Here is a 14,548-nt window from a genome sequence, read left to right on the forward strand (position 1 = left end):
AAATAGACGAATAATTAATAGAAGAACACGTCGAAGGAAAATACAAGGACACTCGCTTCTCGTCTAGGGGTCCGTCAAGACATTTATTTTAACAGACAAAGAATACTGGACCACGGATAAGGTATTTTTACATATAGGATAAACAAAGGGTACAAGTCTAACCCTATACACGCTCATGAAAATTTTCATGAACGAGTACCAGATTTATAAAGCTATGCATGTGTCTGACAAAAATTCTATAATTAAATTATATATTGTTACAGAACCTATGGCTAACAAGGACTGTATATTATATGGAGCGTATGTATTGCATTTAGTTAATTTTGTATACAGGGAGTTTGAATGCTGAATAAATTTAGGACATTCAAAGAAGATGTGATCGAGGTCACCTAGCTTGCCGCAATGTTTGCAACTATCATCATCGATGACTTTAATTTTAAATAAATGGCATGGGTAGCATGCATGTCCAAAGCGTATTCGATTTATAGTAGTAATATATTTACGAGGAGCTTTGAAATTCTGAAACCAGGTTGTTTGAGGTAGAGTTGGTTGTAAAGAGGTATACCTTTTATGGTTTGTAGAACAGTAATGTTTCCATTGCTCTTTCCATCTAAGTTGCTGATTTTTTTTGAAAATCGTAGTAACATCTGATGTGTTAAGCATATATTTCAACGTAGAGCCAGTTGTTACACTCATTTTAGCCAAGTGATCTACATATTCATTGTGTTTGAGACCAATATGTGCTTTGACCCAAATAAATTTTATGTTGACTCCAGTCGATGATAAATGATACAATCGGTCTTTTATTTCAAATATGTAGGGGTTGCTAAATGTTGAGGGCAATTCAATGTTTTTTATGCTCTGCAAAACTGAAAGGCAATCTGACAGAATTAAGATATGTCTATTACAGGTGTTTTTAACATATTTTAGAGCTTCAAGTATAGCTATTGATTCCGCTGAAAAGATTGAAAATTCATATGGTAGTTTATACTTGAATTCTACGTTTGTAGCAGGTAAAAAGTATGCGCATCCAGTCCCTTCTGTTGTTTTTGATGCGTCCGTGTATATTACTGTGGCTTCCCTGTAATCCTGCAGTAGAGATATTAGAAGATTGCTACTCATAATGGTGTTCTCACTATAAGTGGGTATTATAACCTGAGTTCTGTGGAATAAAGAATAGTAGTCTAAGCTTCTGTCAACCGTGTCCAATTTATTGAAAAAAATAGGATTATTCTGTAATGCCATGCATAAAGGCGGGGAAGGTTTTTTCTCCCAATATTTGTTCGTAAGATATGACTCGTTAAGTTGACGGACGCTTGAAAATAATTGGGAGTTAGTTAATAGAATTTTAAGAAGGCTTTTTTCACTTAAAAAATTTCTTCTATTTTCCAGGGGTAGTTCAGCGGCTTCAACATATAAGGGTTGTATAGGGGTTGATCTCATAGCACCCAAACATACCCTCATAATATAATTTTGAAACGTGTCGATTTTTCTTAAAAGGTTCTTAGAGGCGGAGCCATAAAGAGTAGCACCGTAATCTAGAATAGATCGTATATATGCGCGATAAAACAACAAGGATGTTTCTACATCGCAACCCCACCACGTTTTAGTTGTCATTTTGAGGAAATTGCTGCCTTTGTTACATCTATCAAGCATGTACTCTATGTGTTGTCTCCAAGTTAACTTCTTATCCAAAATAAGGTCTAGATATTTGACATGATTTTGAAGCTTAAAACATTGATCGTTCAGAATGATATTTTCATTTGTAGGAATGTTATGTCTTGTGAAGATAGATACTACTGATTTTTCTATACATAAATTGAGACCATTCTCTAAGAACCATGAAAAAACGGATTCACACACTTTGCTAAGGCTTTGTATACAGGTTTCATATTTTTTGTTTTCTGTATAGATGCAGAAATCGTCGGCATACTGTACGATTTTGAATGAACTGTTATTTATTTGGATGTTATGTATGTCAGAGCTGTATATATTGAATAAGATTGGAGATAAAACTGAGCCTTGTGGTATACCTTGATAATTATATCGCGGTCCAATTAGCTTGTTATTATAATCTCTTACATAGATAATCCTCTTTGTGTAAAATCCAATTATTGTATCCACGAATGCGATTGGCATATGAAATAAATTAACCATTTTATTTCTTAAAGTTGACAAGCAAACTGATTCGTATGCTCCCTCAATATCCAAGAATAGTCCTGTTAAATAGTTGTTTCTGGTTAAGGTATTTTGTACATCTACCACAATGGTTGTTAGAGCATCTAGTGTTTTAAAGCTTCTTTTATAACCAAACTGATTTTCTGGTAGCAAATTATTTTTTTGTAACCACCAATCCAGTTTAAATTTTATGAGTCTCTCTAGAGTTTTAAAAACACAGGAAAGTAACGATATTGGTCTGTATGAATTTGCAATATTTGGATCTTTACCAGACTTTAGGATAGGAACCAAAATGGCGTTTTTAAATGAATCAATAACGATGTTATTTTGAATGATGTCATTAAATACCTGTAACAGCAGATCTTTAGCGGCTCTTGGTAGGTTGATTAACATAGGGTATTTGATTTGATCAATCCCTGGGGAGGTATTATTGCAATTTTTGAGAGCGAAATCTAATTCAGATTTAGTGAAAGGTTTCAACAAAAAGTGATTGGATTGGTGACTTTGTTCGGATTGGTTAGAGAAATATTGAACCCAGGGAGGAGAAACTTTATTAAAGAAGTCATCTAAAACTTCATTGCTGAAAGGTTTTATACTATTCTGCGGTTTTCGATTCATGTTGGCCTGTGACCATATTTCCTTAGAAGAGGTATTTTTGTTTAAATTGGAGCACCATTTGATCCAACTGGATTTAGCTTTTTGCTTCAACTGCTTTTTTGTTCGAGCAGTAACTTCCTGACATTTTAAGTAGTTATCAAAACTCGATGAAAGTTTGTAAGCTTTTAAAGCCTTTTTTCTTTCATTAATTATTATATTACATTCAGGGTCCAACCATGGTGGTGGGGGACGATTTTTGAGTTTAAGAATTTTATATTGAGGGATAGATTTTAAAGCAGATTCATTAATACAATTAATAAGAAAATTATAATTTTCGTAAGTGTTTAAAGAGATACTATAGTTGACAAACATTTTTTCTATTAAGGATGTATAAAATGACCAATTGGCTTTATTGATATTCCATTTGCTTTTTGGATAAATTGTTTCATGTGATGTGTTAGTTGTGGAAAGGTTCATGGTTATAGCAAAATGATTTGACCCTAAGGTATCTGAAGATACGGACCAAAAAACTTTACTGGCTGGATTAGCTGTACAGAGAGAAATGTCAATCATAGATTTCTGAGTACCATATTTGTCATAGGACCGGTGGATAGTTGAAAAATAAAAATACCAACCGCAAACCAAAACAGACTAAGGTATGGTAACCCCAATAAAAGAGTCTCTGGCCCTCCAGGTTGGGGGTTGGGCTAGAGGCTGACAACCTCTTCCTGTAAAAAAATATTTGTTACGGAACCTCAGGAACTATTATGTCGCCAAGGTAACCAATCACGACAAAGATTGTTACTTTGGCCGGCCAACCACAGTGCTCGTTATTAACTGCGCTGTCATTGGCCTCTCGGCGGAAGTGTGCTGAAATTTCTCAAACACGATGTGTATAAAAGAACAGCACATCTTCCGATCGGGATCCAGTCCTCATACACTACTAGCCCCGTAAGACCTTGTTGGTTCGGTGCGCTACCAAGCTACCTTTGAGTTTTATTAATCACCGCTATCCTATTATCGTCGAAGACGTCCTGAATTGAAGAAATACTTGATAATGGTTATCCAATTTAGAAGTTAAATCATCAAGTGTACGAGAACCGGCGTGTCGACTGCAAAACGCTTCCTGACAGTAGAACACGACTTACTGAGATAGAAAAGACATTGGTCTTAGAACTACCTCACATCGTGTCGAACTGACCACAGCGTTATTTGGGCCTGTCACGGTAAAGAGCGAATAAAAGCCCCGACGGGGACTTGTAATTGCTTTTCCGATCAGGTTGAGCTGCAATAACGCTTCGTCTCCGAAACCTTACGCAAATAGTAACTATATGAAATACTGTTAGCGAAAAGGTAGCTATACGAAGCGACTGGCAGCAGGAAGGGTCGACACGGCCGGCATTCTTGTACCTCTCTCGAGGAGAGGGAACGCGGCTACACGACGTGAGAAGGCCGACATCTCTGTGGAACTTAAGGTATACACCACGCATCAGAATTCTAACATATATAAAGTCAATGTAAGAATATTTTATCTGTAAGAAAGCTCGAACTGTTAGAGAATTCTGATTGCCGGTGTCCCCTCACCTACCACAAAGGCTCGGCGGATCTTCTTGCCCGTAACGGCCGGTATCTCAATAAACTCCTTAAATACGAAGATGGACTCTCGAAACTTGAGATCCTCTTCAAGAGCGGCGGTCGTAGATCGTCCAGAAACTCCTGAAAACCAGGAGGACGCTACGGCCGTACGACATGGCGCCCAACACATAGAAGATACCCACACCCTAGACCTGGCTACAGTATTGTCCACGCTGATACAAGCAGTCACAGCTTTAACACTGGTACAACCCAAACCTGAAGCCCAGGAGAAAAAGATCGAGATTCCACAACCAAAATGGACCCCTGCACCACCTCAATATTCCGGCGATGATACCGAAAATCCACAACAATTCGTAGATGACATAATAGACCACATGAGCAATATGAACATCGATACCAAACACTGGATAGCCTACAACTTAATCCAATCAACGCCATGAAAGTTTCAAATCTGCCACGAATCGATGCGAACATCAATTCAAAGAGAGTCCAGGTCCTCATCGATACCGGTGCATCGATGAATTATATCAATCCTGACTTGGTTCAAGCGGCAGATATTCATAAAAGGCGGAGAATGGTCCAGTTGGCTTGCAAACACACCACTACACATAGTCAGGGTACAGTCGAAGTCACGATCGATTTTGGAAGTTTCCAGTCCACAACGAGATGTGCCATTCTCAAAGATCTGAACCAAGATCTAATTCTGGGTATGCCATGGCTCCAAAAAGAAGAGGTACTAATAGACATTAACCGAAAATGTCTACACGTGGGAAAAGAATCACGAAAAGTCCTCTACTGGAAGTCGCATTCAGCCAAACAATGCAACTCAAAGACTCAACTCCAAGATGACCAAGCTCCACAATTTGCAGTCCCAACCGTAAGGGAACTCCTGCAGGAGTACGAAGACGTCTTCGACGATAAACTTAAACAACCCACTACCCGAGACACGGTGATGGAAATCAAGCTGACAGACACACGGCCGATCAATACGAAGCCATTTAAATGTTCTCCAGCTAAGAAGAAAATAATGTTCGATGAAGTCCAGGAGATGCTTGCAGCAGGTGTCATCCGACCAAGTCGATCACCCTATAACAGCCCAGTGGTGATCGTCAAGAAGAAGGATGGCACGCCTCGATTTTGTGTTGATTATCGTAAAATCAACAAGATAACAATCGACGAGGTCTCCGCCCTACCGCCAATCCACGATGCAATTAAAGAGCTAGGAACGGCGAGAATATTTTCGACATTAGATTTGAAGAGTGGTTTTTGGCAAATACCACTACACAAAGATTCGATTCCGCTGACAGCATTCAGTCTACCCGACGGATCGTCTTATGAGTTCGTAGTTATGCCATTCGGACTCAAAAATGGACCTGCAGCCTTCCAAAAATTGGTTACATCAGTTTTCGATGGTTTCATAGACGAATTTGTAAAGGTCTATATGGATGATATAATCATTTATTCCAACTCCTGGGAAGATCATCAGAAGCATCTCCACCTCGTCCTAGAGCGACTCAGAACACATGGACTCTGGGTTTCGTTGAAGAAATGTCGGTTTGCTACCAACACGTTAGAGTATTTGGGCCACAAAGTAACCGACACAGATACTCAACCCTTGGAAAAACATTGTGAGAAAATCCAAGGTTTTCAGCGACCCAAATCTGTCAAACAACTGAGAAGTTTCATTGGGACAGCAAATTGGCTCCGAGATTTTGTTCCAAACTTTGCAGTCATTATCACTCCTTTGACTGACTTAACATCGAAAAAGAAATATTTCAAATGGACGCCAGAAGCCGAGACAGCTTTCAACACATTGAAAACAGCCCTATCTGGAGATCTTCACCTAGAGCGACCTGACATGAACCAGCCATTTAGCCTGCAGACTGATGCCTCCGAATATGGTATGGGGGCCGTCCTATTTCAAGGCTCGACCGAAGAACGGAAGATAATTGCTTACGCTTCCACTAAACTTCGACCAGCCGAAAGAAAATATCATATAAATGAAAAAGAGTGCTTAGCAGTTATATGGGCACTTAAGAAATTTCGTCACTTCCTCCAGGAGAAAAAATTCACTCTTCTCACCGACAGTACAGCGTTGCTATGGTTAGACAAATACCAAGCCGACAAAGCCAAACTGTCAAGATGGTCACTGCTATTACAGGAATTTAATTTCGAGGTGGTTCATATACCAGGGAAAGAAAACCAACTTCCTGATCACCTCTCACGAAATCCAGCAGAAAATGACCAAACCACAGAAGAAGACATAGACAGTCAAATTGACCGAATCTCCTGGCCAACACAGTCTCCGCCTGAAGCCGAACCAGAGGACTTCCCATTACTCTGCCTTTTAGACGACGAAGAAGAAGGGGCAGAACACCCCATCCTCGACGATTTGAGAGAAATGCCTCTGCAAACCAGAATCGCACGAAGTCACCAGGTGCAAACAGGCATGCAGAGGTTCGTTCGAAGATGGCATAGAATCACCCCCAGAGGCCCGAGGAACGAAGTCGAGCAGAGCCTGCTAGAAGAATTTGTAGTAGAAAACAACACAGCCTACTACACAGCCGACCAAAACCTCAGAAAAATCCTCGTACCCGACGCTTTCAGATCCGAAGTCCTGGAGTGTTATTATGACAGCGAGGAAGCAAATCACCCCGGCCAGGAGGAGACCACAAGGGCCATTAAAGAAGTATATTACTGGCCAACAATCTCAAAAGATGTGACGAAATATGTCAGGTCATGCCTGATATGTGCCACGACGAAGGCCGCAGCCAGACAGCCAAAAGCACCCATTATTCCTAGAGAGCCTGTAAATCCTTGGGAAAGGATATCTTTCGACATTCTTGGGCCGTATCCAGCCGCAAGAGGCACCAAAAATAGATATGTTCTTCTAGCCACTGACTGCCTCAGTAATTGGATCGAGTACAGATGTTCGACAGCCGCAAAAAGCCGGGACATCATCCGTTTCCTACAAGAAGAAATATGTAACAGATGGGGCAAGCCAAAACTCAAGAGGATCCCCGCTTTAGTTCTGCCTAAAGCGTGAACTACCGCGAAAGAGGTCACTGGGTGGCACCCAGAAACCGTGCTGGCAACGGGCCAGACGGATGACAAAAAAGCCCTTATCCACATTCAGATATCCGTCCCCCAAAATGGATCGCTCTCGATCCCCGCCTGACAGAAAGGCACCCCCCAGTCCCACCCCATATGGTTACAGTGAGAGGAAACTCCACTGTAACATCTACGACGCACTACCCCCCATGGATGATGACACTGCAAATTACGAAATATTCAAGGAACTACCGATAGAAGACGAAAAACAAGAAAACGAAGGGGAATTCAAACGTCCCAAAAACAAGAAGAAGAGGACAAAAGACAGAGCGGAGGGAAACCGCGAAGAACCACAAACTACCGACGACGATACGCCAAAAAGGCTAACGCAAAAAAGGACCAGACAGAGAAGTAGCGAGGACGACAAGTCTGAACTACATGCATTAAGGACACTACTAAAAGAAAAAGATGCTGAAATAGCATCTTTAAGGAAAAAGATACAAGAGCTCCAAGACACAATGGTAGCCTCTCAAAAGTCCATCATCGAACACATGGACAAGAAGTTCAACCAACTGAACTCAAAAAACCCCGAGGAAAACCTGGCAAACCAGGCACAGAAAAACAAACAAGAAGACAACCTGAAAAATCAGGCAAAACCGGAGGAAAACCCTAAAAATCAGGGCAAAAAGAAGCAAAAAACCACAGGAGCAATTCCAAAGAATACTCAAGCCGAAGCCACGGGAACAATCCCAAAAAATTCACAAAAAGAAGAAAAAACAACGAAAGGAAGAAAAGAAGATTTCCCACCCCTCACCCCTCCGAAACAACATCAGGAAGGTGAAGCTAAAGCCGATCGGCGTCCTCCGTCTCCGTCACAGATGGACATTGAAGTTGCTCCCAAGAAAACTTGGGCAAAACCACCTGTAATCAAATTACAGAGTGTGAGATATACAGGTGCAATACTAAGTATTGCACAAAAACAACAAATCATCACAGCGAACAAGCTGTCGAGAAGTGGAAGAGAAACACTGATCCAAGCAAAGAACCCCGAGGACTATCGCAAAATGGTGAAAATCATTGAGAAATTCAATGAAGAAAATCCAATTCAATGGATTGCATTCCCATTAGAAGAAGACATCAAACCAAGGATGGTTTTGAGAGGGTTACCTCCAACCACGAACACGACTGAGATGTTCGAGGCCATCAGAGATGAGTATGACATAGAAGTCGTGTCGATTAAGAACATGACTTCAAGAAAAAGCGATAGAAGACACTTACCAATGTTTGTCATGACGGTGGAGAGGGAGGACACCGAAAAGCTAAAAGGCATCACTAACCTGATGCACATGAAAATTAAAATAGAGGATCTACGCAAAGCAACAGGGCCCACACAGTGCTTCAACTGCCAGGGCTACCATCACGCGCAGAGAGCGTGCTTTAAAGCACCCCGCTGCGTAAAATGCGGAGAGGAACACTCCAGCAAAAGCTGCCAATTGCCCAAAGATCAAAAGGCAAAATGTGCAAATTGCCAAGGACAGCACCCAGCAAACTTCAGGGGATGCCCAAGATGCCCTACATGGGGATGTCAACAGCAGCCCCAACAAAGACAGAACGCAACGGCGCAAAAAAGGCCACAAATCACTCCCGGCGGCCCATCATACGCCCAGGCAGCAACAACAAAAGCACAAGATAAGGAAAACACCATCCTTATCTCAAGACAACACCAAGACGGCCTAGTTAACTCTGTGAAAGAGTTACTAACTAGAGTAGTCAACGAGGCGATAGCAGATATAAAGCTAGCACTGAACTAGTGCAAGCAAATAGGGGATACTTGAGGATAGGCTCCTGGAATCCAGGAGGCATAAGGACCAACCAGAATATACTGGACGAACTGGTCAATAGATACGAAATGGATGTCGTTGCAATACAAGAAACAAAACTTACAAACAACATAAGTATAAAATTCCCAGGATACGACATATATAGGAACGACAACACAGCAAGATCAGGTGGCACAGCAATCTTAGTGAAAAAAGGCATAGAACACATCAGAATAATAACACCGCAACTAAATACTATGCAAGCAACAACAGTAAGAATACAAATGAGGCAAGGAGAAGTCAACATTACCTCCGCCTACGTGAGACCACAAGATCTACTGATCGACGACGACCTGAACACGTTCTTAAATAACGAACCCTCAATAATAATAGGAGACCTAAACGCAAGATCCCCTAATTGGAACGACAGAGCTACGAACAGAAATGGAAGACTATTAAATACCTACATCGAAAATAATGAAGACATTATGGCAATGGGCCCAACAGACCCTACTCACTATCCAGGAAACGGACTTCCCACACACATAGATATAGTAGTAGCAAAAAACCTAGGACTACAAACAGAATTACAAACATTAAACGAAGGCACAACCGACCACAATCCCATCCTATTAGAACTAGGTACGTGGGAGGAAGAAAGCACAATCAGAAGAATTAAAAAGAAAACAAAATGGACAAACTTTAAGAGACTCGTGAGCACTGGAATAAATATAGTTCCAGTGATAGAAACCCCACGAGAAATAGAAGACAAAGTCCTAGAGTTGGAAAACATCATCCAACAAGCGCTCAGAAACAGCACCACAGAAGAGGAAGTAGAAATGCATTCTGGAAGATTTAAGGATATACCACAAGCAATAAAAGACTTGATAAGGGAAAAGAACAGAGCAAAGCAGACAACAAGAAGGAGAAGGAATCAGGCAGACAAAAACAGATCAAACAGACTAAACAGAGAGGTCAAAACAGCACTACAACAACACCGTAGTGAAAGCTGGGAAAATCACTTAAGAGATATGGAGGAACAAGGACCACACATGCAAAACCTCTGGAGACTCCAGAGGATTTTGAGAACCGACAGAAAACCAATCCCCCCACTACACGGGGAAAATGGAATCGTATACACCATAGAGGAAAAAGCAGAGGTAATGAGGAGTACTCTCGAGAGAGAGTGTACATTAAATTACCACCCAGACGAAGACATCGACTTCATAGAAGAAGTCGAAAGACAAAGAGAAAGACCTGATAATCCAAACGAAATTATCACTCATACAACACCAGAGGAGATAAACGAATTGATCAAAAACAGCTCGCCGAAAAAAGCACCCGGACCTGACCAAATCACTAATAGGGCACTAAAATACCTACCAGCGAGAGCTATAGTATACTTAACTAACATCATTAATGCAATGCTAAGATTCAAGAAATTCCCGAACAGATGGAAAGAGGCCCATGTCATAATGTTACCAAAGCCCGGAAAAGACAGCACATTCCCGCAAAATTACAGGCCAATAAGCTTACTACCTGCAATCAGTAAGATTGTAGAGAGAATCATACTTAGCAGATTACAAGCGGAAACAGATAGATTAGAAATAATACCTGAAGCCCAATTCGGCTTCAGATCAGAACACTCCAGTGAGCTACAAGTGCTCAGACTAACAGAGTACATAGCAGCTGGATTCAATGATAAACAATACACAGGAGCAGCCTTCCTTGACGTAAGCAAAGCATTCGACAGAGTCTGGCATAAAGGACTAATATACAAAATGAGAAGATACGGGTACAGTGGAGCAATGACAAGGCTGATCTCGTCGTACTTGAGCAACCGACGTTTCAGAGTCCGGATAGGACAAGTCCTATCCGAACTCGGGAACCCGGAGGCTGGAGTGCCACAGGGAGCGGTACTGTCACCCCTACTGTACTCAATATACACAGCAGACATACCTAGAACACCAGGTACACTATTAAGCCTATATGCCGACGACACAGCGATAGCGGCCAAACATAGAAACATAGACACTGCGGTGAATAACCTCCAAACAGCACTAGACGACATAGAAGAATGGAGTTTAAAATGGAAAATAGCAATAAACTCCGATAAGACACAGGCTGTACTTTTCAAAAAGCGGCATCAGCAACCAGAAGAACAGGTAACTGTGCAAGACAATCCCATTGAGTGGAAAAGCGAAGCCAAATACCTCGGAGTAATTATGGATAAAGGACTAACATTCAACAAACACGTAGAAGCCACAGTACAAAAGGCAAACATGGCAAGAGCTTCTGTAAGAGGACTAACAGGGAGGAAAAGTAAACTCAGACTAAAAACTAAGATAAGACTAATAAACAGCATAATACTGCCCATACTGACATATGCATCCCTCGCCTGGGGACATGTATGCAAAACATCAAAAAAGAAAATACAAGCGGCTCACAACAACAGCCTTAGAGAAGCAGTCAACGTACCAAGATACGTTGCAGAAAGATTCCTCTTCAGAGAATTGCAACAAATCAGAGTGACAGACACGATGAAAGAAAAAGCCAGGACAAAGTTTGCAGATATAGAGAACCACCCCAACTACATACTTAGAGAGATGATGAGGTATGACGCTTTCCACAGATGGAAGCACAAAAGACCAAAACAACAAATAGTAGAATAAAATAAAAAGTACTAGAGAGAAAATAATACCAGAGAGAAAAAATAAAATACTAGAGAGAAAACAAAAACACCAGAGAGAAAACACCTCAAAAATAACAACAACGCACACAGAAGACAGTTCGTAGCTCAAAACACCAAAGACTATCGCAAAGCACAGAGTGGGCCCAGTTGCCTATAGACGATAAAGTCTATATTGTTATATTGTTTATATATATATATATTTTCAATGTTATAGTATGGACTTTACACTAATTCTGATTTTTTGTTTCAGGGCCACCTACAAAAAAAATTATAAAAAACACAAAAAACCGGCTTCGGCCACCAAAAAAATTAAAAAATACTAACAAAAACCGGCGTAAGCCACCAAAAAAATTAACAAAAACCCCAAAACCCGGGCACGTAGGGCCCAACCCCTTGAGCACCAAGTCGCCGAACTGAGCCTAGGCTCAGAGCGGAGACTTGAGGCCCAAGTAAGCAATTTTAGTTCGCGGATAAGCCACATCATGATAACAGGATCATAGCGACAATGCGCTGTCCTGAGTTTTGCAACCGGTTAGGAAACCATGTTGGGGTTCTATTACCCAGGACCTCCACATGAAGAGCATTTGGCTGATAGTTGTGCCCCTATCGCGCATCAGAGTGCTATAGGGGGGAAAGGGATGGTCTAGAGCATTGGAGCGCGGTGGGGTGACTCCTGTATATACTCGAGTTAACACACCTCGCTCCAATGAATTGTTACACCCGAACGTAATTCTTAGGGGTGAACATGTCTCATAGGCTGGGTTTAATCAAATTGCTTGCTTGCTTGCTGGGGCAAGCCATCCACTATCATTACGGATAATGGTATTCAATTCAGGACAGATGCTTGGGAACGTTTTCTCCGAAAACATAATATCCAAGGCGAACGGAGTCCAATCTACCACCAGCGGGCCAACCCGGTAGAGAGACGAGTCCAAGAATTGAAGAAAGGTCTTCGTGCACGAGTTTCATCCCCTGAGGACCCCAGATGGGAATCCTATCTAGCTGATGTTATTTTCAGCCTTCGTACCCGCTAAAATGAAGCCACAGGCCAGACTCTGGCGGAACTTTTACTGGGCTACAGACCGAGAAGATCTCAGGAAACTGAGCACCAGGTGAGACGAGAAGAGACACGCCAGCAGAGGGTCGAACGAGCCGTTCAACGAGCCACCCTATACGCCAGGAATCTCTTCCCAGAGAACGAAGATGTCCGCCAACCCAGAACCTACTTACAAGGCGAACAAGTCTTGGTAAGGAACCATACCAGAGGGAACTTCGGCCCCACCTGGACGGGCCCCCACACCATCCTCAGAGTGGCAGGAGACCATACGTACGAAGTACGTAGAGATCAAGATGTCGACAGAGTCATCCACGTAGACGACATCAGGCCAGCTCCACCACCACGGGATGCCCCCGTATAAGCCCCACGTAAGTGTTTAAACAGACTAATAATTCTCTTTTTTTTCCCATATAAAAACATTTTACAAACTTTTCTAAGTGTAAATCGTTAAAACTTTTCGTCATATTTACAAACTTTGCCAAGTGAATTTGATATTTTAACCGCGAAATTTTACAAGTGTTTAAACACCACACATTGACATTTTAGATTTTTCTACATTTTTTATACCCTCAAAAGACAATTTAATATTGAAAAATTTTCTCTTTTATTTCATACTCTAAGTATTTTTAATTTTTACAACTATATTGGAAGATTGCAGAAATCAATTTTACCTAATTTTATTTACAAGTAATATATATTTTCAGTTCAAAAGTTTTAGTCTGTCTGGCAACTTCCCAATAGAAGTGTAAAAACTTAGAATTATTTCGAAGCTGATTTAGATTTAGCTGAGAATTATTGTACTTTGACGTTTACTTTTCTTAATAAATTATCTTAAAACATTTTCCTTGCAGGAATATTTCGCATAACATGTATTTTCAAGTGAAATTATATATTTTATATTATCGTTACAGCTCTATGAGTGTCACAATCATTTCAAGTTTTATAAATATTTCATGCCTTAAAATATTGTACAAGGCGCATTTCAACTTGGATAGACACTCTGCGGTAACCAATTAAATATGTTTCACGAATTTATGCACTTGGGGAGATACCAAGTCGATATTCCACTTAACAATTTTCACACTGTTTATTAATTGTAACCTTATCACAATTTCTTTGTTTTATATATACCTTTTGACTTATAACTTGAACATTTAATGTCTTAATTATGACTATTTTTATTTTTAATAAATGGCCTAGCTATAAGAATTTTCCTTTGCTACAATTATATATTGAAATTATATTGTACCAATGTTTTCGTTTCTTTTACATATGTTTATTAATTGTGAATTTCATATGTTTACTGAAAAATTTTTGTAAATTTTCTTAATTTTTTCAATAAAAAAACACCCTACCAACAGGTCTTCGGAGGGAAGGGAGTGTCGCCAAGGTAACCAATCACGACAAAGATTGTTACTTTGGCCGGCCAACCACAGTGCTCGTTATTAACTGCGCTGTCATTGGCCTCTCGGCGGAAGTGTGCTGAAATTTCTCAAACACGATGTGTATAAAAGAACAGCACATCTTCCGATCGGGATCCAGTCCTCATACACTACT

This window comes from Diabrotica undecimpunctata, chromosome 8, assembly GCF_040954645.1.
Source record: "Diabrotica undecimpunctata isolate CICGRU chromosome 8, icDiaUnde3, whole genome shotgun sequence".
In the NCBI taxonomy this organism is placed as follows: Eukaryota; Metazoa; Arthropoda; class Insecta; order Coleoptera; family Chrysomelidae; genus Diabrotica; species Diabrotica undecimpunctata.